General features: G+C 37.9%; 2 long non-coding RNA genes across 3 annotated transcripts in view; one reads left to right on the top strand and one right to left on the bottom strand.

Moving 5' to 3' along the window:
• Positions 1–943, top strand: part of LOC136007388 (uncharacterized) — a 10,243-nt gene extending 9,300 nt beyond the window's left edge. The window contains exon 3 of the long non-coding RNA XR_010609675.1: positions 824–943. This is a non-coding gene — a long non-coding RNA (uncharacterized LOC136007388). The remainder of the gene's footprint in view (positions 1–823) is intronic.
• LOC136007387 (uncharacterized) overlaps positions 1–25,923 on the bottom strand; it is a 26,912-nt gene extending 989 nt beyond the window's left edge. Inside the window, exons 1-3 of one of the 2 annotated variants that reach the window (XR_010609674.1) lie at positions 25,864–25,923; positions 20,160–20,243; positions 240–290 (exon numbers count right to left, since the gene is read on the bottom strand). This is a non-coding gene — a long non-coding RNA (uncharacterized LOC136007387). Of the gene's footprint in view, positions 1–239; positions 291–20,159; positions 20,277–25,863 lie in introns of both variants that reach the window. The other variant, XR_010609673.1, reaches the window with a different exon arrangement.

The following is a 25,923-nucleotide window of genomic DNA, read 5'->3' as shown; positions in this document are numbered from 1 at the left end:
AGTGTAACTAAGAGCACTGAATTATCAGTACTAATAAACCCATATAAGTCTAACAGTGAAACTATCTCACATCATGTACTGCTCAGTGCTGTGCATTTTATTATTTAATCTGCATATGTCTACGAAAAGACTTATTTGCCTACAATGATCAAGAGGAACAAATGATGGTTCAAGATCATTAAACATATACAACTTTTTTTAGTAACTAGTAGTAAGAAAGACATATAAAGGGTAAATACCTGTATATGAATGTAAATTCAGGCAATGGTTACATTTTGGTTACCATCTTCCTGCAAAGTCAGGCAGAAGTGAAGTACTATTAATAACATCCTACCTTCTGTTACGTTCGCCACATGAGCTTAGAAAATCTTAGTTATGTTCAGGGTGGTTCTTTGTTAAAGGTGCCTCACATCCTAATGACTGGTATTTACCCCAGTCATGTTCTCAAGGAACTTCAAAGTACCAAACACAGTCCATTTCAAATGGAAATAGTTGGCTTTTTGAGAAATATCTTTGAAGTTTATCAGACTGCATTCATCCCAGAATCCCAGGTCTTTATAAACACTACTGAACATAGTACAGTGCTTTGTCAGGGCACAGAGGTATGGACAAATGAACCAAATACATCAATATCTCACACAAGTTTTCTTGTGAAAGGCCAAGAAGGGCTTTCTTCTGTTCTAGCCAGAGGACCAGAGTTTTGGTGACTGTTATAGTTAACTTTTATTCTTAGCTATTGTAATTATAAAAGACCGCTCTTTCATTCCTTCTGCACTGCCAGTTAGTAAAACAAGTAACCTCTCACTTGCATTTCTCTGAACAGGTTTCAAAAGCAGAATCTAGAGCCATGTGTTTGGCACCCCCATGGGAAGAGGACAATATCCAGGCCTGCTGTGCTCGGGAGGCACAGGCAGAAGGATGGGTGTCTGAACAGGCTGAGGAAAAGAGGTTCTTGTTGAATCTCCAGTAGTCAACAGAGGCATGGGATTTTGTGCTATTGGTGAGAAATCAAGCAACAGGAAGCCAAATGTTTAATCAAATAGCTAAACTGTATTCCAGCCCTGTAGGTACTCTTTATTTATTGCTTACTTTGAACCCCTTTCCTGATCCTTCTGAAAATTCCCTTCTACTCTGCTGTTGAGCTCACTCTGTTCTCAGTACACCTGTCACAGTAAGCAGTTGCTCTATTTGTGAAGGATAATTTCAGTTCATATTGGTGCATCTGGGAGAGATGATGCCCCAGACTCAAAGCTACAGAAGCATTTGCTGGGCATTGCATTGTGGAGGCATTTGTACGCATAGTGTTTTCCTCTTTCAACCAACTCCAAATCAGAAAAAGGGACTATTTCTGAAAAACAATAAAGCAAAAAAAGAAAACAAACTAAAAACAAAAAAAAACACCCCCCCCAAAAAAAAAAAAACAAAACCAACCAAAACCCAACAACCCCTAACTTACAAAACTGTATAAATTAATTTTAAGTCAAAGCCCTTTTGTGTCCCCAAAGTCTAGGCAACAACACTAGCATCTACTGTAACTAGGTCTGCAGTGAGTAGTTCAAGGGATTGAGGGGGACTGACAGCTCACTCTGGGCTAACGACCACTGAAGCTGAGTCTTTTTTTTCTACAACTGAAGCATTCCTATGGAAGCTCAAAATAACTGCACAAACTTTTGTCTTTTCTCCACTTGAAAAATATTTATTATTTGTTTAGAGCCCTCCAGGGCACTTTTGTGCTTTCTAAGATTTCAGTAGCATGCCATCATCAGCACAATGAGGCATATGTCATCCTCATAACAGATTTCCTTGCATTTGTGTTCCATTTAGGTAATTTATAACACAGTAAAAACAAAAAATCATATATGGTATGAGACTTCGAAAAAACAAAAAGACTTTGTTTAGACACAAGAGCAGTTCCCAAGATCTGAAGGACATTTCCAAATTAGTGGGTGCTTCTCTGTTCCAAAATCTGGCTATATTTTCACACATTGCCTAACTGATTCATAAGATGATAGTCACTAAGTTGATGAAATAGCCCTGAGTGATTAAAAAAGATCATACCAATTTTGTTAGCTAAAACACTGGCAACACTAAAATCATCAAAACTATTACATGCTTTGGAAAACAAATTTGTTTAAGCCTAAACCAGATTGCATATTCTATGATAATATAGTACTTTATGAGACAGTTGACTCCTTTCTCTCTTTACAATAAGCTCTAGGCTAAAAAGCTATTCTTCCACCATCCAATTTGTCCACACTCTTTCGTCACAAAAATAATCTTTCTTCTAGCAGTACATGTTAACTTTAATGCAAAGCATCTTACTGAGAAGAAATGCACTAACGTCTGATGGAATTTGGTACTCAATGTATATAGTACTAGGATGTACTCCTCTTTAGACACCTCTAAATTTGCTTATTTCAACATTCACAACATAATTTGAAAACATTAGTCACAGAATTATTTTTGTAGCTCTTCCATGAACTCTACTACTGTTTTAATATCACAGCAATACAAATCTGCGTTCCTAAACTTATGGGAACATATTCTTCATTGTATCACAAACTAGACTAACCTTAAAAGTCAGTGGTTTTGCATGATTTACATCACCACATCTGTGCTCCAACTACATTAGTGCTCAAAGTAGAGACAGACAGACAGCTGTGCAATTGCTCCATCAGCAGCACAAATCTTTTAAACTCAACACACTAAAATGGGTGTTTAAAGGCATGTTAAACTATTCAGTGGTGAATAGAATACTGAACGGAATGGGAGCGGCTGTTTGCTGATTAATGATGGGTGAGAGATAATATCCTATCCATGAAAACAGATGAATTTTTTAGGACTTGCATTGTTGTACTACTGCATCCTAATTCACAGCACCCAGCATTGCATTCAAAAAATCCCAAAACAACAACAACAATAAAAAAAAACCCAACGAAAACATAACTAGGCTGAATTCTGTAGGCCTTTGTCAGGCAAAAGCCATTGCTCAATTAAGGAGCACAGAATCTGGCACACAGACCTTGATAATTTGTCTCATACAGAACAGTGTATGGCTATCTAAAAAAAGAAAACTTGAAACTAACTAATTTTATTTTGTCTTCCTGTCTTGTAAAAAAGTGGCAGTATGAATGTTTGTATCCCTTCTATAAGTTCCACTTCTAATGTAAGTGTAAATATTGTGAAGAGACATAGAAAAGTTTGACTTTTTTGGAGTCCTGCTTACCATCTGTCTGCAATGATATCTCAAGGCAATGCATGATAGAGGCTAATTATGCACTGCAAAAATTATGCATTTTTTTTTTTACTAAGCTTCATGTTCAATTGATTGAATGTTCTCTTGCTGTCAGCATCAAGGAACTGTGGACATAAAAGAGCAAGAGACCCCATGAAACTATCTAGATTAATCTGCCTCTCAGAAATACATACGTACCACTTATCCTCCACTAGAATGACTCCACAGTCTGACTTTTCAGTTTCAAGATACATACAGTGAACAAACTACACTTGCTAATTTGATAAGCATTACATATTGCCTATTAAGCTTATTATTGCAAAAGTGGGCCATTACAGTAAATGGACAATTTACTTCTCTTTACAACATCAGCAGTGCCATTCCATGATTCCTGACTGTCATTAAACATAATTTCTAATTCTGATTTTAACATCTTTAAAGTCATAACCATAAATCTTCCTTAGGGAAAAATTCCTACTACTTGTAGACAAACCCAGATTTTTTTTTTTTTTTTGCTGGCTTTTATAGAAAAGAATGCCAGAAGAACAAGATTGTCTTCAAGTGAGAAAAAACTTCCCAGAAAAATCCCTGATGAGACATTAAATAAGGCAAAACCTAACAGATTATGAGCTTAAGCATAGCCTCATTTTAATATGAGATGGCCTTTTGATCAAAGTGGATTTGCTAGATCAAAACCCATTTAACTCCAGGGAGGTGCTAACTTTTTTTACTTATCTAACAAGATGAGCAAGCCCTGAGTTAGCAGAAAAGGTTGAGCTGATTTCTGCATACTTTGTACTGAAGCAAAATGAAGTCTGTAGCAAAATCACAGCTCTTGCAGGAGCAAGTTTCATAGTCTGACACCATTCATTAAGTCAGACCAATACCCATACCCAGAACTTTATCGTAGTGATAGCCTCATCACTCAGACCATTTCCAGCCTTTCACTATCAAATCTATCTGCCCCCTTAACAGTCTCTCTGAGCAATGCACAACAACAGTCACCTCCAATGAAACTCATTGCTACTTAGCTGCTGATAACATATATGTATTCTATTTTGTTCTTAAGTTTTCCAGTGAATCTATTCAGCTTGTAGATGATGGCCATGACCAAAATGGTGGATTATACACATGGATGAGGAAAATATAAAAATCCAAGTATTTTGGTCAAAGTTTGGAAACACTGCTGTAGCTTTTCTAGGAAAATTTCTGCACTTGTTCTTTAGCTATCTTTTGCAGGTCAGTCTCTTCTGAGAAAAGCACCTATTTTGATACAAAAGTTAGTCAAAAAGCACTTTTGCAGTGAGAGTGCTCAAGTGTAATTTTCCATCAACCATAATACTAACAAAACAAAACGGTTGAGGCTGAAATTCAAATTCCTGTTAGTGTGTACATTTTCTAGTTTGTTCTTTTACATTCTACTCTCTAAACCACTTTTACATGAAAGGCTGCATTTCAAGGATATAGTTGATGCAGGGGAGCTTAAAGTAAAAACTATTTACAAGCAAGGCTAAATCAGTCCTTACCTCATTAAAGGTCTGCTTCTGCAGCTGTTATGAAGTATCAGGGAAGGAAATCTTACACACTACATGAGGTACAATACTTCAGCACAAAAATGAGAAATGTTTGGTGGAGTCTTACTCCTGCATTTCCAATGTTTAATCAGACTTTTGATGTTAGTTTAGCATATTTTTCCTCTGCAATCCTTTTTGGTGCTTAATTACACCATCTAAAAATTGGTTGCATAATTTCATAGGTGAAATAACACCTTCAACAGAAAACAAACCTCAGAACTTCACTTTCATTGTTCACTGAAGTATGCCGATGAGAAAGGACAATATTCTGTTAGAACAGCAAGCCCATTTTTTGAGTGCGCTTCTCTTAGCTGGAACAATGTCCCAATAAACAGCAATAGATGTGAAGTCATTCTGGGATAGTTTTCTTCCCCATGTCAAATGAGCTATATAAATACTCATGGAGTGTTTCCACACATTCTTCAAGCCATAGTAATTTTTACAGAACTAAAGAAGTTTATCCAAAGACTCTAACAAGAAGATTGACTGGTTTCTCTTATTTCATACTAGATAGGGGGAAAAAAACAAAACAAGCCCACAACAAAACCACCAAACCACCAGGATTCATATTCTCTACTCTTGCACTAAATCACAGCTTCTCCTGTATTTTCTTGTCTCTCAGGCAATAAACATTTCCCAATGCCTTCACCAATACACACTACAGCTATGTTAAAAACTGAGCCCTTAAGATCAAAAATGGTTCAGTACTGTTTTTTTTTTTTCTACAAAATGTCAAGAAATGAAATGAGTTTGTTTCAGAAAGTAATTTTTCATCGCTCTCTAAGAATATTAATGGGAGTATTTGAAAAAATGTCACAATTCTTTTCTTGAATTTTCTTACCACTAACAATTCTGGTTTGGTTATCTGTGCCCAAGTCTCTTGCAATGGCATGGAAGGCAATGAAGAAGACTGAAATAGGGGTAGAAAGAAACCAAGTAATAAAAATGTAAGTGACTAAACAGAATACAGAAAGAAAACTTCAATTTCACACCATGTTCACAGAGCTTAAACAAAGAGGAAGCCACTACATTATCTACACCTAGGGTCTGGCCTTCAGGTCACTGCTGATCTACAGCTTACTAAACAACAAAATGTACAAGTCTTTTTCTTTTTTTTTTTTTTTTTATGACTTTCATAGTAGAGTACAAATAAATCTAAAGCTTCACAGTGATGCATGTGTGTTCAGAGCTTGGGTAACCACTGTCACGGATCATCGTAATTTCCTGCAGACACATCTATACTGAGCCTTGTCACTTGAGTCATGCAGAAATTTTACACTCCTTAGATTAATACATAAATAGATTTTATATTTTTTTCAGGCAAGAAAACAAAGATCAATGCCTAAGCGGGGGGAACTAAGTCAGCTACCCAGATGCTTGTGAAGGTTGCTGTGACCCTGAACGTAGAAGGGCACTAAGTAGAGGTTTCTCAGTAATATTTAGCAACATGAATACGACCTCCCTAATTTACCCTATCATCTGACCAAATTTTGAAGGTTCAGATAAATAAATAAACTGTGTAAATTCCTCCAGGCAACGAGCTGACACTGGAAATTCAAGTGAAGCTGGAGATTCAGTTCTACTTACTGCTTTGTGTTATGTTGCTGCAAATGTTAAAAACATGCTGAGTGCAGTGCACATTTTACCTGGGGATCTAAAAAAATGCCAAACCAAAGCCAAAACAACAAACCACAACAAAAACAACAGAATTCATAAACCCATGGATTTTAAAGTAATATATATATATATATATATATAAAATGATCTAGGCCAGCAGAAAATAAATGGTTTTAGAAAATACTTCATCTCCTTTTTAAGGTTTCAGAAAGTGAAGCAGTATCATACCTCCAATGCTACTCTTTTGAAACACTGAATTATGCTCATGTGAATGACACTCCTTGAAACTGGAGGTTTCTAACTTCAGCCTACATCTCCTGGATTCTGATGGAGACAGGACTGGAGAAGTGAACACTTTTGGTCTTGGAGCCCCTTTGATGGAGATTGGGATAATATTCTCAGCAATTTTATGTTTTCCTTTCTTCTTGGTCAGGTCACAGGCATTATTGAATTTTGCGTTGGGGGGGGAATACTTGTTTGTTTGGTGTTTGGGTTTTTTTGGCTTTGTTTGTTTGTTTGTGTTATATTACCCAGATGTATTGTTTTAACACTGTCATGGGTTTGTGGCTGAAGAAAAGTAGGTTAGAATTGAAAATACATATATATATGTTTACTGAGTCCCTTTAAAATGCCTAAATATATTCTGTCAAAACCTGTAAATTTGAAAACACTTAATTTTAACAGATAATTATAATAACACTTAATTTTAATAGATAATTCCTCACTTCTCTCTTTGCTACAATTGGTAACTTACCACACCATAAACAATGTAGATACCAATCATCCTGCTTCAGAATAGTGTTGGCTATTGAACCACTTGCCTCTGCATTATCATTTATAACCAATATTTAATAATAGCCATGTCTCTGACTGAAGCTCTTTTACTTCTCAGATATATCAGAGAATCTTTTGGTGTTTTTTAATCAAAGTAACCATTACCAGTACTTTATTATTTCTTTAAACAATGTCATCAGGCATCTATATGATCAACATTTACTATATATTCTATTGCAGTTATCATTTGCTTTCCATTATCTATGCAACATAAATAACCAGATCTCCTTTAGGTAGAATGTATTGTTTCCCAGTCTAAATTCCCATTCCCTAACTCTTTTTAAGGGTTTAGGAATGTCTCCGGGTGGTGTGCTTCACCACAGATGTGCTCATAGCTCTTTGGACTGGTCCCTACAAGGAAGCTGCATGCAGTTTCGTTACTTGGGTTTTGCTCATTTTTCCCAGAGGCAAACCAAAGAAAAACAAACAAACACAAAAAATATCCCCAAAGCAGCAGTGTCACCTTTCATGAAGCAGGAGTGGAGTTTCCCAGCTCCAGGCAATTAGATACCACTTCGGTGCTCCACCTCAGTACAAACAAAAGAAAGGATAGCAACAGCAAAGACCTCAGTAGGCCTTTTACCTAAAACTTCCCATTAAAGCACAGCTCTTCTGAGAGTCTGCTGTTTTGCTAATCCGTACAACACACATCAAGGCAGCATGACTGTAGGAGATAAAGGAAAGGATGCATGCAGTTAATCCTTATAATCAGAAAGGATATAAAGAACATTTTTCTTAGTTTGCTCTCAGACTTCTGGAGTGCTTAATGGCTCCTGTCTGGCAGACATACTAACTTTGAAATTATTGAGACAGATCTGACATTAATGTATAAAAGCATAATATTCTACCAAGGCAACCATATCAGTATAAATAGCTGTAAGGTAAGAAAAAAAAAAAACCTCATATTAACTTCAGTAGTGGATTATTTGGCTGTCTAAAATTGCTGTATTCAATCTTTGTACGTTACTTTCCTTACATTTTCTAGGGTAATGCAGCAATGAAAACAAGTATTCCCATGTAGAAAAACTACTCCATTTAAGACATGTAAGGAAATACTTCATTTTGTGGCATAAGTGTGGCAAAACTGTGGCATGTAAGAGGGAGGCAAGCTATTTTGCTCTGCTCCCTGGCTCAAGTCACATCAGGTAACAGTGAGTGCATGTACCACATGTCTGAGTTAATAGTTGTAATACCCTAAGAGCCCCAGTACATCTGTGTCTTCCTAATGTTGCCTTTCTATAACAGGCATCTGTTTTTGAAGGGATACTTACATGGCATGTAGAGCTATTGGTCTTAACATTAAGTATTGGCATTTGGAAAGGGCAAAAAACATTCGAATAGAGAGAGAGCAACTTAGAGAACACTTTAAGAAAAAAAGGAAGCTAAAAAGTATGAGTGTTGTGAACAATGAAATCTAGTGGGTAAGTCAGCATTTTCCACAAGTGATAAACAGTAATCAAGGAGTTAATAGTAAGTACAAAGTGTGTTATTTTCTGAAAGTATCCAATCAGCAGACTTCAATATTGATACCAAAAGTGATTATTTTGTTCATACAATTCCCATTATTTTGATCCCAATTTTGCCTTTACATTCAGTTGTAAGAAACCTTCCGGTGAATTTCATGGCTATAACACTTGAAGAGCAGCTGCTTTTCAAGCAATTATATTTTGATTGTTTTCTTAGTGACAAGAAATATTTAAACTAAATAAGGAAATTTATATATAATCTTTTTTCTGCTAACAGAAGCATACACCCTCTAAATCATGAACCCAAGTGTACTCAGTCTGAAGGAATACAAATGATCCTGGAAGGAGGTTTTGTAAATTTTGTACTGCTTTGAATCCTATACTTTTTTAAACAAGGTATTTTTTACTAAACACAAGGATGTGCAAAAAGCAGTACTATGAGTCATACCAAGTATGGAACATTTAGTAGAAGTTCTGTTACAACCAGTCTAGAAATGGTTATAAATCTAAAAGCTATTTGGTCAAAACACAATACAAGAATCATGTCTTCTCACATGACACATCACTCTCATGAAGGGAAGAGCAAGTTAGAGAAATAACTTGTCAAAAAATAGACTCATGCTTACACTTTAGAGGGGGAGCTGCCTGTATAAAAGGAGAATACTGTACAGATAGTAATCACAGAAACAGAAATGATACTGACGGTATATTTTATGAGCTATGTCATTTGGCTTTCTCATATTCATCCTTCTGGCTAAAAAAAAAAAAAAAAAAAAAAAACAAAAAAACCCCAAAAAACCCTGAACCATCAAATTATCTCACCTAGAATTTATCTCACAAGTCTACCTGCAGATACTTCGACTCTAAAAAACAAACCTTCATATAATTGCATAAACCCTTGGCTACATAAGTAGTAAAATATTGTATATACTAGTATAATGAGTCATAATTTATTGACAGGTTGTTCTCAATTATAAAGACTACTTCAGAATCACCTATGTTTTTAAAAACAGGCAGCGTGACAAATAAATAACTTTTTAAAAAGTAAAATTAAACCAGAAGTAAAACCAGAATTTTGTTACAGTGAATGAAGGTCATCTGTAAATGAGGGATAAATTCACACCCGAATTTATTTATTTTTTTAAGATCATGTATCGAGAAAGATAAAGAATAGATAAAAATGCAGAATAACTGAAATTTAATATTTCTGGTTAGGTTTCAAGAGTTTGTCTTACAGTAAATGTTTTTCCTCTCATTTTATGCAAAGTTCTTCCAGAAGTTGAGGAATCTATTTCACTGTGAGAAACCATTCCAATGGACAGTCACTTTTTAATAAGAATCTTTACTTATTTCAAGTTTTAGTAATTCTTCTTTCACAAGTCAGATACTGAACATCTATCAAAGTTTGCTGTAACTGCTATAAATAGACTTTTCAGCCCTTAAATTTCTCTTTGATAAGTTAAATAGACTGAGATTCTTCAGGAACTCATTAAAGGCCTATTTTCTAATTATTCTCTCCCTCTTTGTTTCTTTTCTGAACCTTCTCCAATATATTTTTTTCTTTTTGTAAATTACATACTTCAGAACTAAACACAGCGTTCTTTCAGTAATCTCATCAACACCAAATACAAAGGGAATATAGATATTAGCAAAAAGAAATAGTGCCAGCATCAAACACCATCATCCTGACACTGGTCCTCAAGCTCATGTATAGATTGTCAGTCGATGATGCACCCTGAAAAAACAATTTGACATACTTCCTATTTTTATTTTCCAAAACTTCTCCATAGATCTCAGCTCTCAGCACAACCTTTCCGTGCTGTCGTGCTCCCCAGTGCAGTTGCTGACCCTTCAAGTTGTCACTGACATCCCCTAGAGTACATTTTTGAAAACCACATGCTCTTCCCCTCCACGACCCTTTCATTCTTTCTCCCTGCTTTCCAGGAAAAGTTCATCTTTAGGGAGGAGTTGGCACAATTTAAGGGAAAAAAAAAAAAAAAACATGACAAAGCAATCTTAAAAATTAGATCTCTCTTATTGTACAACAGCTGCTTGCTTTTGCTAATCTGAGTCAAATGGACCACCAAGTGAAATGTTTTATGGATTGACTCACTTGAATAAGGAGCTATGACAACTGGGTATCAGTGGTGACACTGTTGAACAGTGAGAGGCGGACCATCAGAGCAATTTACTACCACTAGGCTGAGAATGCCAGCATGAAAGGAGATACCTCAGCAGCACCTTGCTCATTTCACCAGGTCAGAGGCAGCCTAAGTGTTCCCCAGCAAGAAGGACACATCATGCCTACACAAAGATGGTTGGTGCAGGAGAGTAAGCCAGGTCACCAGCAGCATGAATTTCCAGATGAAGTATGCAAGAGTGAGGACAGCCAGCAAATAACCACCTGAGACATCCACTGAAGTGGCCAAAAGGCCTGGAAATGTAGTCACCCGGTCAAAACTGTGTCCTTACAAGTTCACCAAAGAACACTCATATGTTTTGATGAGACCACCATAGACAATTCAAAGGCTGCACTCATTCTGGCGGCCAGCATTTCTGACGCTGGGGCTCTGTGAGGTCAGACAGACATACACACACTGTTACTCATCATGAGCAGCAGCAACTGTATTTTGGCAAAGTGTGTTCTTCAGCAGCTAACTTAGTACAATGGAGCAGTTATGGGACTCCTGCTTTGAGAAACCATATGCTTCTAATAAGCAGACACTACAAAGTACCAGAAATAAACCCTAGATTATTTTTTGAGAGAGATCTTTTTTCTTGCATTCATTTTTATTGATAACAAACACAATCTGTACAACATTTAGTACTGCTCTACCCCAGTGACCTGTGCAAGAATTAAAATGGCATTAATATTCTCCTTTTCCAGATGTAGAATACAGATTGCGAGGATCTTTTAAATTACATTTAAAAATATTCAAAAACTCTGTAAGAGAAAACTGCGCTTGGCTCACATAAACATTGTATCAGTTTTAGATTTTTTTAAGCTAGAACTTTTCTCTGTAGCAATTCCATATTGTCTGATTTTAGCATTTTCACATTAATATTAAATTACTAGCAAGAAATTCACACTTAATGTTTATATAACATCTTTTAATTTAGTATGGTGGCACTTGAACCCTTAACTGGTGTTTGCCAGCAAAGATGGTATGGATCAAATATCTATTGATTCCTTCTACACACCAGAGACAGAAGCTTTGGAGACACCCTGAAATTTAAGGGAAAATGTCATAAAACCTCCTGCAAGCGGAACCCTTCTGTGTATGAAACAAAAGCTTCTACAGAAAAGAAAAATAAATTTTACATCAATTCAGGGAATTAAACACCAATAAATCAGAGGTATTTGCATAAAAAATGAAGCACACACTTCCACAGCTTCAGCATTCTGAGTCTTCTGACTCAGTTTCCCTATTTATTGATGTGAATGTTCGGTACTGAAGGCCTCTTTAGTCCCATGATTCCCTCCCAGTTTCCAGAGATCCCCTGCACAATAGACATGGTCAGTGAAGCTACAGACCCTGGCACAACCTTACGTATGCTGCTTTTACCTCTCAGGGACTTGCTCTGTCACGAAGAGGTACCTTTATGTTGCTATGTGCCTGACTGTGTCACTGCCTGGCTGTGTCACTTGCTCCTGCACACTGTGCTTCTCACTTGTGGTCCTCTACCTTTAATACAGCCCTGGAAAGGCATTTTCATGCTCTCCAACTGTCTAGCAATCATTGCTTTACAAGCACTATTAACTCTGTGTCAACTCTTTTAACTCTTACTGCAATTCACTATGAATTTCATTCTGTCAAAAGCCCCAGAGCCTCTTTACCCGTCTCTGCATGTCCCTGCAGCACCTAACTCCCGTGCTCAGCAGTCCACGGCTGAGATTTGGTAATACAGAAACCTCACTCTCCCTGTATCAAATTCAAGTCATTTGTTGCTTATTCAGTCAGTAAGGTTACAACACCTCATTATCTCCATAAACAGAGATTAAAAACCGGTATTAACCAGATCAGCCGAGGCGTTTGCAGAGGCGCAGGGCCACGAGCCGTGCCAAGGCGGTCTGACTTCAGCTGGTCCCTTCCGCCGCTTTATCAATAGATGGCAGCAAGAAGCTCTTTCTCTCCTGAGCGTCGGAGAAGGAAGATAACACCCCGGTAGAAACACGGGACAAGCTTTCCAACAGAGTTCGGATACTACATGTTATCAGCCATGTACTGTGGCTTCTTCAGGAATGGCTAGTATACTCTGCAGCAGTGCAGAACTATGGAGATGACCCTTTAGTAGTGTCCTGACAGGTTTGCAGTACATCAAAAACATGTCAATGATAGGAATTAAAATACATTTTCCACATGTGCTTGTTTGTATCCTAAATGGTATGGGTTAAAAATCCTAAAATGAAGCATAATAATCAGTGAAAGCAATAGCTAAGTCACGTTAGAACATCATCTGCACAGAAACAAAGGCTGCAGAGGTTGTGAGACTTTGATAACAACTCACTACATAATTTGTCCAGTTTGTGTGTTTAGAAGCAAGATGCAATTTAGACTACATGAAAATTTAGATGTGTATTAAAAACAACATTTCCCTAGCAAAGATGGGTCTTTCGGGAGTCTTAAAATCACTTCATGCTTTCTTCTTGTGCTCAATTTGACTCATTTTTTTCTGGATCAAGCTTCCAACCTCCTGTTTTAACAATTCCTCTACTCAGACTACTACTTTCTGTTCTCAAAATATCTTTTTACTACAAAATAAACTTTCTTTCCCTATACACACCCCCCTTGTGCATCATTCTTTTTTTTTTTTTTCTATTTTCCCCTTCCTTCATTTTACATGACCTTAGAGTGAAAAAAATCTTCCAATAAAAGCATCTGTTTCCAGTCCCACATGTTGTAAATTCATTGCATTGGACAGGTCAGCACAGCTAGGCAACAAACTGGCAACCTCTGAACAATGCTCAAATTGGGAATAAATGTGCTCGAGTCTTTCTACTGCCACACAAAAAGAGGCACTCTATTGGGATTGCTTGGGACACAGTTTTTACTATGATATTTAACTATATCTGCTTGTATGTATAAATATTTAAGCTACAAAACTATTTAAGCAGACCATTAACATTGCTTTTCCACACAGAGGATGTTTCAACATCATTTCCTGAGCAAATAATTATCCAGTAATAAAGGAAACTATACCTTTTTTGAAGCATTCAGACAAAAATGTCTAAGAACATTGAATTTTATTGTTCATTTTCTATATTAAAAGGATTCAGAACATCGACCACAAGACCTTTCATTTCCTGAATCATGCTATACACTTAATAAAAGTAATTTTGCAAAAAGAAGTTGGTATTTTGCTATTCTATTCAGTAGCAGACCTATATCTTCTGCTTTAGGCCTGCCAAGTTCTGGAGCAACTAGCGGTTGCTTGTACAGATGCTGACTAAAAGTTTAAATGCAAAATCCGCAGCATCATTTCTGAATGTCCAAAATCAGCCTTAACATCAGCAACAACAGAGATAGTGCCGTGAACCCAGGAGGTTCACCTGCATACCCTATAAATTTCTCTCAGTCTTCCATATATCTAAACGGAAATGGCTACAAGTGCAGTGGCAGTTAGAACTGCATTAAATTCTAGCTTCTTATCAGTAGTGTCATACTGTCCATGTTAATTGGTACAGTAAGTTGAGCTGGAGGCAGACGGCTAGGTTTTGTGGAGGAAAGGTTGGGAAATACATGTGCTGGTCGGGCTAGGAGTGCCTCAGCACACCACGCAGCTCTCCCAGCAGTTTTAAGGAACCTTTTTCTTCCCTCCCCCTGTCCCCTTCCCTCAAAAATCCTGTTGCTGGGAATCCAGAGAGACGTTCTATCTTTGGGAAAAACCTGCCTTCAACACAGACTATGGCATTTTCACCTGCCAGCTTTATGGCCTCTTTTGACTTTGCTGACCACAATCTCTCAGAAGTCCTTCAGGGATTTTAAGCAAAACCAGGTAGTAACATTGTCATCTAGATTAAATTTATAGACAAGGCATCGGGCGTGTTTTACTTGCAGCCTTTTTGTTTCCAGTCTTTTTTGTAAAAGCCAAATATTCAGATTTACCCCAGAAGTCTTTCTTTGTTTTTATTATTGGCAGAACTAAACAAGTATTTTTGCAGGCATCCCAGAGCATGTTTAGCAAAGCTTCAGGTTGGGGAGCAGTTTCTGCCAAGTTATAAAGAGGCAAAGGATATTCAAGAGCTTAGGTGAAAAAGATTTCCCTGGAAGGGTGAAAAGCCAACATTTTTCCTGCAAAGTTCTGATAACAGAGATAACCCAGGACCCAAGGAGAGGTAAAACTCCCTCCTGCTTGTTGATTTATTCTCCTTTCTAAGGATCAGAGATCACTGCAGAGCGGTATGTCTGAGAAGGGATGGAGTTTTGAAGTTCATTTATGTTGTGCAATTTTATTTCAACTTAGTAAAAACGTGCAGAGGAGGGAAGCGACACCTACACTTTCAGCCAGAGGGTGGCCATAGATCTATTTCTGCTGCACTGGAAACTGCATCCCCCTCTCCTGTCACGATTATTTGCACATCTACTACCCAGTTAAAGTACAGTCACATCCTTGCTGTGTGGCAGCACCAGTCATGGGACTGCAGCATGGGGGAGCAGGCAGAAGAGCCAGCTTCTGAATTCCTTCTTGCAGGTCACAGATGTCACAGGATGCACATATGGTGCGTGTTAAAGAGGCATGCTTTTCACATGACATGGCTGGTCGCAGCAGAGAAAATGCTGCAGAGTGATGGAAAGCTGTCCTGGCAGAAAAGGACCCGGGGGTGTTCGTCAATAACTGGCTGAATATCACCCAGCTTGTGCCTAGGAGGCCAAAGGTGGACAAGACCATCTTGGCTTGTATCAGAAATAGTGCTGCTAACAGCACTAGGGCAGTGATTGTCCACTATATGCAGCACTGCCGAGGCTGCACCTCGAATCCTGTGTCAGTTTTGGGCCCCTCACTACAAGACAGATATTGAGGTGCTGGAGCATGTCCAAAGAAGAGCAATGAAACTGGTGAAGGTTCTAGAGCACAAGTCTTGAGGGAACTGGATTTGTTTAGCCTGGAGAAAAGGAGTCTGAGGGGAAAACTTACTGCTCTCTACAACTACCTAAAGGAGGTTATAGCAAGGTGGTGTCATTCTCTCTCAAGTAACAAGTCATAGAACAAGAAGAAATGGCCTCAAGTTTTACCAGAGGAGGTTTAGATTGAATATTAGGAAAAGCTGCTTCACTGAAAAAGTTGTCAAGCATTGGAACAGGCTGCTCAGGGAAGTGATGGAGTCACCATCCCTGAAGGTATCTAAAAGATGTGTAAATACGGTGCTTAGGGGCACCATTGTGTGGTGGACATGGCAATTCTGGCTTAACAGTTGGACTCGATCTTAAAGGTCTTTGCCAGCCTAAGCAATTTTATGATTCCATGAACTGAAATCTGCTTCTGACTGGCACAGCAGCATTTTGTCTCTGTGACCCCTCCCCAGATGCAAGAGTAGACTATAATCCTGAGCAGCACCCAGACAATGCAACAGGAGCATATTGTAAAGGGGAGGAATTTCCCTCTGAAGTGCATCTGGCACATGGGCCCTATCTCAGCTCATGCTAGTTTGATGAACAAATATTAGGAAAGTGATCTTTTATTTTTAACAGGCAATAGAAAGGAAATCAAAGTAACAGCAATGATGAACACAATGATAAGTCTTATCTGAAAGCTAATGCACTAAATAACATAGAGTTTATATGCTCCAGGAAAATATTTTCCATCATATAAGGTATTTTCTACACAAGTTAAAGACACCATTCTGCAAGCCACTAGCAAGCCCTGTTCTCGCGTACCACCCAGTTAAAAATCATTACATAGATGAAAACTGTTTTGTCATAATTTAAAAGTGGGCATCGGTGAACTATTTTCATTAGCACTTAAATCAAGGTAAATATTAAATGTCTTTACTTAAAAGATTCCATTCATGCAGTGATCTTGAAGCAAAGGATTAATTAATATTTTAAATATTTGTATTAACCAGATCTCATACCCACACAGACCAATCTCAGTACAATTCCCCTGCAAACTGCATCTGACTTTTTGACAGCAGCATTACACCAGATTCCCACTGCTTCTTTTACCTTCTTTCTGCTGTTTGCACTCTCACAGTTATCCACAGGACAATTTAAGGAGATACTGCCGTAAGTAGAAGGCATGGCCTTTCCCTGTGCAGTTCATACACAGCTTATTCCCATTTCACTTCATTTCACCATCAGAAGAGCGAGCACTGTGCCCATGAATCAGTTGGCTGTCACCTTCCATTGCCTCACATGTTTAAGCTATTGTAGCCCTCCCTCACCAAGTTACTGTGGGTCATGTGGCTAGTGATGCTTCCTGGACTCTCCCCATTACTCTGCTAGCATCAACCATGTCTTTTCTGCAGAAAGCCCTTTCAAAGGCTTTCAGAAATAAGAGATTTTATACCTAAATCTATTAATATTCTGTGGTCTTAGTTCCATTACACATTCACTTTTGAGTGTCCTATGGTTTATAAAGCCTTTTTTTTATTATTTAATGTAGAACCAAGAAGTTGTTTTACCATTGCCAGATTCTTCAATTCTTTAACCATGCATTTCAATTGAAAGTGAATAGTTTGGATTTTAAGCTAAATAAATAAATAAATAAATAAATAAATAGGGTTTTAGGCATTACAATGAATTGTATGATATACATAGCTTCCTTTTTCATCAGTTTTTTGCCTGGAGACAGCATGTGCAATTAACTTTGCAGAGTCATACAGGGCAGATATAGGAGGCTTTACAAGTCATCAAGTTTCACTTTATCTTCACTTCAGCTATTTTCACATAGCAATACCATCACATCTTGTTTATTCTGAGTTATGACTCTTTCTACAATTTCATAAATTTGTCTCTGCAAGGAAGCCAGAAAAAGAAAGATGCAATCAGTGGCAAGAGACAGAAGTTGGCTTCTCAGAAACATAGTGAAGATGATAGAAGAGAATGGAATTATCCCTGAAAAGAAAAAAAAAACAAAACAAAACACCCCCCCAAAAAAAAAAAAAACCAAACAAAAAAAAAACAAACAAAAAAAACCACAAACTGAACAACCAAAAAATCAAAAAAAAAAAAAAAAACCAAACCTGTGGAGAAGTGAAAATGTGTGTATCTGATAGATGTTGAAAAAAATTAAAGAAATATTATTAAAACCTCCCTGTTCAAGCAGTGAAGCAGGATCGAAAGGAAAATAATGATATTTTGGATCTATGAAGAAGGAACATTATCTGTGCAACATTCCATGAAGCAGCACAAAAAGGATATATTTACCAGTTCCAAACCACCACGTGACACTTCAAGAAAAAGTGTAAGGTCCTGGGTGAGAGGTAAAATGAGAATTTAGATGTCAAGATGGCAGTTTTATTTTGCAATATACATCTCTATTGACCCTATACAGAAATCCATGAGCGGCCCTGCTCACTGCTGTAATACCTAAAATTTTCCATCCAGTTTAGTGCTCTTAGCAAGACCTGCAGCATTGCTTTTTCTGAAGGCTTTCGGGTCTCTCCAAGATGCAATATTTCATTGCTACCTCTTGTATCCTTTAAAAAGAAGTGTGCACAGTCAATCCTGTTACCATTTTCTCGTTGTTTAGTACGTAACCAAGGTAAGTCTAGTCATTATAGACAGATTTTCCCTAGAACTTTATTCATAATGCTAAGAAAGTCTTATCTTTTTGTTGTGATTTCTTTGCCCTACAATGAGGGTGGATGTAAAACTGTACAATATGACTTCTACAAGGTTTTTCAAGGACCAAGAACATAACAATTACCTTTGCTTCTTGTAGCCCTACAGTAATTTCAACTCCATTATTTGGTTTACAGTAACCTTTTACATACAGAAAAAGCAAGGAAAGAAAAGAAAGAGAACCTTAGCAACTTCACTTTTTCTCCCTCCTTGTCTGGAAACCATAGAAACCAAACTGAAAGTACAGCCAAGAAGTTCGTCATTTGGCTATCTCTGGCTGATCTCCATGGAAACATTTCACTTTTTGTTGAAAGGAAAAATCTTCAAATCAGACAAATGGCCACAGTCTGATGGGTTATGACATCTTTGGGAAAAATTTAAAGAACAATGTCAATTGTTTCTGCTTTACATATTCCTATTACATTTCCATTTTATGCCATTTTTGCCTATTTTTGTTGTTATAATTACGGTGTTTCTTTCAGAGTTGTGTTATCAAATAAGACATTAAATTTGCAAAACAAAGTTATATCCTGCCTACAAACTAGGGTCTATTCACTCTGATATCAAATTTAGGTATCATTTGCTGTAAATTATATAGGTCATCCAGTGTCTTTATTTGCATGCTTTGCCTGGAAAATTGAATAGAGGTGTTGAATACATCATAACAGCTAAGACTGAGAGACAAAAAAACATTCAACACCAGCAAGTCACACCACTCAGACCTATTCTTTCAGGAACCCTGCAGACCCAGGAAGGTATTTCTGCCTGTTTCGCACCCTTTTACCTCTTAGGGTTGATTACAATTAAAATAAGCACTGGATGTCTGGGGGGGGGGGGGGGGGGGAATCTACAGAAGAGACAACTAATATGAGAGGCACTTCCACAGGACTTAAGGATTCTATTGAACCCATGGAAGTACCTGGGCACTTAAAGTACATGCCCATGAGAGGTCTTCTGACAGTGGGTGAAGTGCCTTGAGGCACTCCTACGGAGGCATCAGAGCTCTGGGCACCATCAGAAGGTAAGTGGAAGACTCCGCCTTTATAACTACATTTAGTAGTACATAGGTACCATCTACACTGTAGGTACCACCTACACTGGTAAGGTGTGGATAACCTCCTGAACTACAGATTCAGCAGTGAAAATTAGAAAGCTTTGCTACAAAATGGTCTGAGGTACTAAACCATAATTAAATTTATTGATCCTTAGACAGCCCCAAGTTACTGCTGCAGCCATTCTACTCCCATAAATTTTTATTTGCTTCCTTTGCAGGTAGTACACATGAAGCAGTTGAGAACAGGGTAATTTTTTTCTAACTTGTATACACAGAAGCTCCAGTCCCAGAAAGCATTTAGGCATCAAAGGAAGGAAAAATACTGGTACCATCTTAGCTCATACAGAAAAACTAAAAATCCACAGCCACTCTAACACTGTTAAAGAACTATTCTGTTTATCATTATATACAGCAAAACAAACTACAATATATATGGGATATGATTTGTGGTCTTAGAAAAACCTCTAGGTTTCTGGCTGAAATACAGTGAAAATATAATGAATATTGGTTCAAACATCAGTATTATTGCAGTAAGTGTCATTAGCTAATGCCTAGTTGTGACAGTTAATTATACTGCTCCTATCAGTGGCTTACCTGCAAAGAAATATGATGAATTCAATGGAAATATTACCAGCGATGAACAGACATCATCTGATTTCAGCTGCAGACAAACTGTCACTGAACAAAAGAGTGAAAATGTGCTGATGCTTCCTGAAATTTGAAAGAATGTTGGAAAGATTGTAATGAATTATACAGACAGAAGTAAACAGAGCAGGAAACTCAAAGAAGTCATGAAAGAACATTCATAAGAGAAAATGATAGGCAAGATATGACTCTGCTGAAGATTTTATCAAAGTAAAATAATAGTCCAGAACCAAGAGGAAGAAAAGGGTCACACTGCCTCAGTTAGAAGAAGTTACTTTATGAACATACAAATGAAGACTTGCATGAAAATGAATGGCAGAGTTTGGTCCAGATTATTGAAATCTGTTTAAGATTATTATAAAGATTAGTAAAAAGATTAAGAAGAACTATTGTAAATATTTTGACACCTTCTGGTTTCTCTGTACCTGTACATTTCTACGCTTACCACCTGTGAGATAAGTTGGAAGATGTCCTTTGTAGTAAAATGCCTCTAATATCAGAACACAATAAAGTAGAGCTGTGCAGAAGCAAATGTACAGGACTTGGCAGTATTAGGTTTATGGTTGGACTAATAGAATCACAGAATGGTTTGGGCTGGAAGGAACCTTAAAACTCACCTAGTTCCAACCCCTGCCACAGGCAGGGATACCTTCCACTAGACCAGGTTGCTCAAAGTCCTGCCCAACCTGGCCTTGAACACCTCCAGGGATGGGGAAGATGACACAATTTCTTAGGGCAACCCGTTCCAGTGTCCCACCACCTTCACAGTAAAGAACTTCTTTCTTACATCTAATCTAATCTACCCTGTTTCAGTTTTAAAGCCATTCCTCCTTGTCCTATCATTACCTGCCCCTGTAAAAAGTCCCTCTCCAGCTTTCTTGTAGGCCCCCTTTAGGTACTGGAAGCTGTTCAAAGGTCTCCCCAGAGCCTTCTTTTCTCTGGGCTGAACAAGCCCAACTCACTCAGCCTGTCTTCACAGGGGAGGTGGTCCAGTCCTCTGATCATCGTGGCCCTTCTCTGGGCTTACTCTAACAGCTCCATATCCTTCTTCTGTTGGGGGCCACAGAGCTGAATGCTGTGTTCCAGGTGGGGTCTGACAAGGGCAGAGTAGAGGAGGAGAATCACCTCTATTGACCTGCTGGTCACATAGATCTTAAAAGGTCTTTTACAACCTAAATGATTCCATGATAAAAGCAGATAACAGTGGCATAGGTTTTTGCCTTCACTGCACACAAGTGCGTTATGCTGTCAGTCCTTTACAATACTGCATCTGTAACCATATGGAAAGGTAGGGTGCGTGGTACTTTAACTCAACAGGTGTAAGAGACTTACGATTTCCAGCTTGATTCTGTTGAAGCTGGAGTTCAGCTGGTTGATTTTTAATTCTTTTTTTTAAATTGTTAGGAGTTTTGTGTGGATTTTTATTTCCAGGGTTTGAGGGGGTTTTAGCTTGATTTGGGGTTTGGGGGTTGTTTGTTTTGGTTTTATAACTGATGCTTGAGAACTCAAAATAATCTCAACAAATTTGTGAAATGATTGTGTGTAGGGGAAAAAAAGAAGATGTAATATTTTGTATTTGTGCTTAGAAGGGATCAGCTGCCCAAACACAAGAAAAAGAAGCCTTTCGGCTTAATAGTCCCCAACAATGTCAATCTTGAAAAGCTATCTTTGTGCCCTGAGGTACATTAAAGAAAAAAAATTAAAGGATATTTTGCAAGGCATCCAACATGTTCTTCTCAGTAATTGCAGATACTTAGTTTGGAGAAGAGAAAGCTAGCAGGAGGCTGAGCAGTCTTCTAATATGCAAAAGCTCCTAGTAAGAAGAGACTAATTTGTTTTCCATGACCATTGCAGGAAGGCCAAGGAGTGATGGACTTAAATTGACTCTATGGAGATTTGGGCTAGAGATCAAGAGAGAAATATTTCCAGTGCTAAGCATTGTGGTGGATCTTTGACTAGCAGTGGAGAAACCTCCCTCACCAGCAGCTTTTGAGAGCACATCCCAAACACCTGTCTGGAAATATTTATACATAATTGGTCCTGCTTGGGGCAGAGGAATTGGCCAAATCAGAGTTTTCCTGCTTCACTCTCGAGGCCAGAACCACAGTTCCCCACAGTAGCAACAAAGGCAGAGAGCAAACTCGCTTCCCTTCTTTAACTTGGAAAGCCAGAGAGGAACTTATCAGTTAGATGTAAAGCACTGGACAAATTATTTCTGTTGCAGCAGACTGGACAGCCTCCCCGTGTTCTTTAACCTTGTTTCCTACAGTTTTCAGTTAGAGCCTGAGAAACAGAGCATTTCAACTTTTTAGCATATGACAAAGCAATTACACTTTAAAACTTAAATTCTGATCTCAAAACAAGACTTTCTGGAATCAGATGAAAACTGATTTTGGTTAAACCAATTTAGAGAATCTTTAAGCATCCTACCTGGCCTAACAGTTAGAAAGTTTGGTTGTTGGTTTGGTTTTGGTTCTTTTGTGTTTGGTGGTTTCTTTGGTTGGTTTTTGTTGGTTTTGTTTGTTTGTTTTAAACAAAACCCCGCTCCAACGAAACTTCTTGTAGCAAGAATAAGGCATGCTGGAACATCTGCCAGGCCTTTGCCCATTCCCACCAGCAGAACAGGAGCCTGCACAAGCTCCCAGGACACTGCAAGTCCTTGAAGGCAGTAAATCTTTCTTCAGCAATAAAAAGTGAGGCATCAGAGATATGGGGCAACCATTAATTACTGTGCAATCCAAATAAAACACCCCTTCAAATGCCAATTTTTATAATATTTTATTTTTCTTAAAAGAATATGAATGTTCGTCACTACAGGATAGTTTTAGATAAGTATTTCCTGGATTTCTATATTTAGCAATCACACTTCTATTGGTTTTGCCTCAATCTAGACTACTTCGTGGCTACTAAGACCACCCTCACATTAACAGCTTCTTCTTTGCTTTCACACAAAAATATGAAAATTTCCCCTTGACTTCTCTTGGTGCAGCTTGTAATAGATCTGCATCTGGAAACACTATACCATATTCTTATACTACTTTTATAGCAGGAACTGCTAAGTACTTTGGCTCACTTACAAATTCCTCAATTCACCAAGATATAATTGTGCTGTGATTCATGCTTTTGCTAAATCTATGCAAGTTGTGGGCATGCTTATTAACATCACATTAAACCCTAGAACTAAAAAGATTAGCAAGCAGATTTCTTTTTTCTTGGACATTGACACTTAGCAGATAAATTACACTGTCAAAATGTTTAAAGAAAACAAAGCACAATTATGACAGATATGGTTTTATTTCACATACTGCTCTACTTTTACACAGAATCACAGAATAGTTAGGGTTGGAAAGGACCTTAAGATCATCTAATTCCAACCCCCCTGCCATGGGCAGGGACACCTCACACTAGACCATGTCACCCAAGAAGACTTTTAAGACTTTAGCAATAGCTGGAATTATGCTATATTTTGACATAGAACATTTGTTTATCTGTGGAACAGCATGAGACCAGCATAAATAACATTAAGTGCTCAATTCAGGAATTTATGGTGTTATTTCTTAATTTCAATAGAATTTCACACCCAGCATGTCATAAGCCTCTATAGTGACATATCGTAGCATAAACAGGCCGCAGTATGTCACCTTGCAATTGCTGTGGAGCTTATCGTATCTCTTTGAAGTACAACCACTGGGCCACAAATAAGCCCAGTGGCTTCATTTCAATTTTAAATTTTGCTCAGCTTCAGATTAAAATTACTGCCTTTTCTTCTGCCTTTTTCTGCTGACCGAAATCTCCTCCCAACACAGATATGCATCAGCTATGGTCAAATGGCCATTAGCTACACTGAAAAATGGTGTCCTCTTATTTCTTATTGCTAGGCAGATTTTTTTATTTTTGTTTTTGCACATGTTCAAATAGGTTTCACCCCGCAGATGGCTTTTTTATGCAAATTCTCTAAGGAGTGTCAGGGGGGAAATAGGGAACTCTCAGCCAGGGTAGAAGGGGTGAACTAAATTGGTAACAACACATGCCACTGACTTTAGCAAAACCTTGAAGTGTATTAAAGAGGTAAAGGATTTATCCTGTGCCTGTAGAATACTGTCACTGCAGCCTCTTAGGAATCAGTCCTGAAAACTTCCAGAGGAATTCTAGAGGGGCAGAAAAGTCTAGCAAGAAATAACAGCTTCAACATTCTTAATGGCTAATTTGGTAATGAAAATGTCTTACCAGGCCAGCTGACAGTGACTGTCTTCCTAAATAGCTTTTTTGTTTTGGGGTGTTGTGGTTTTTTTAACATCCTTTCTCAGCAAGATCAGTGCAAACAATTCTGCTGGATAAACTGTGCTTAGGGAAAACATTTTACTATAAGCATCAGCCATCATTAGAAATCTCTGTTAATATGATGACACAAGCCATCTCAGCTAAACAGTCTGTTGCATTTATCATCATTCATTTTATCACACGTATAAAACAGGTAAGAATAACATACTTATATCTAAAGCCAATAAGGAAATCTGCCTTATTAATGGTGCCTTGAGTTTATAATATATGTTAAGTTACTCTTACCTTTTTTACAAGTAAATCATATTACTTGCAATGTAATTAAAACCATCAGTGCTTCTAGTAATTAATCACTCATATTTAAGAGCTTTTTTTGCAGCCATTGATTCTTTTGATTGGTATGCACTGGAATACTTTTCAGATAAAGTGTAATTTAAAAAGTTTCAGCAAAGAACAAAGGAGCTGCAAAATACTTTTTGACATTTTTTTGTCAGAAAACTGTGACATCAAGACAACACAGATTTTCAGTGTCTGGTAGTAGGAACAGATCAAAACTCACAACTAATAAGGCAAAATTATATTGCATTCAGATTTTCAGCATATGTTCAACACATACACAAGAGAGACTTGCAGAGATTTTGGAGCTACCTTGCATAGGAATACAATTCATTTTAAAGTTACTCTGAAATAAGAGAGCTAGATCAGCACACCAAGCCAAAAACACTGAGACAAGTCTGGAGAGACACAGGAGCACATTTTCTGAGTTCCTGACCTGAGCAACCAGATACTATTGCTCACCAAATGCCAAAGGCAGAGGGAAGCCATGGCCACAGTGGTCCATAAGCTCAGACACAGAACCTGGGGCACAGAATCTGGCAGGGGAAAAGCAGGGGGCACAGAGACTAGCATTGAGCAGTGGTTGTTAGTTAAGGGTGAGGGAGACAACACCACACATGAGCTGCTGAAACAGCAAGCCTATCAGTCAGATTTCTGTCAAAGCATCTTTGCTTTCAGAAAGCCATTCATTCCTTTCAATAGCTTACTGCTGGTAAAACCAACAAGCCTAATGCTCAGAGCTGTATTATTCAACGTATGACCAGGATGAATTTCATCATTATAGCCATGGAACAATTCAAATACACTACTTAACAATCAAACTAAGAATTAGTAGGACTATAATGCCTTGATTAGTTTTCAAAAGACTTCAAAAACACAAACCCACATAAAAGTCCCTAGGTAGGTAATCTGCAGTTATCCAACAGCCTCTGCATTAAGAGAGAAACAACCCTTCTCCCCTCACACTCACCCAGTTAAACCTGTTTTTAAGCTAAACCTTACTAAGTAAATATCAAAAGCAAAGCAAAATACTGACCTGCATATTCACTTGCCAGTCAGACTGCATCAGAAGACTCAAAAGCTTCTGAGCAGCAAG

Source organism: Lathamus discolor, chromosome 1 (genome assembly GCF_037157495.1).
Source record: "Lathamus discolor isolate bLatDis1 chromosome 1, bLatDis1.hap1, whole genome shotgun sequence".
NCBI lineage: Eukaryota > Metazoa > Chordata > Aves > Psittaciformes > Psittacidae > Lathamus > Lathamus discolor.
This window is presented reverse-complemented; position numbering and strand designations above follow the sequence as displayed.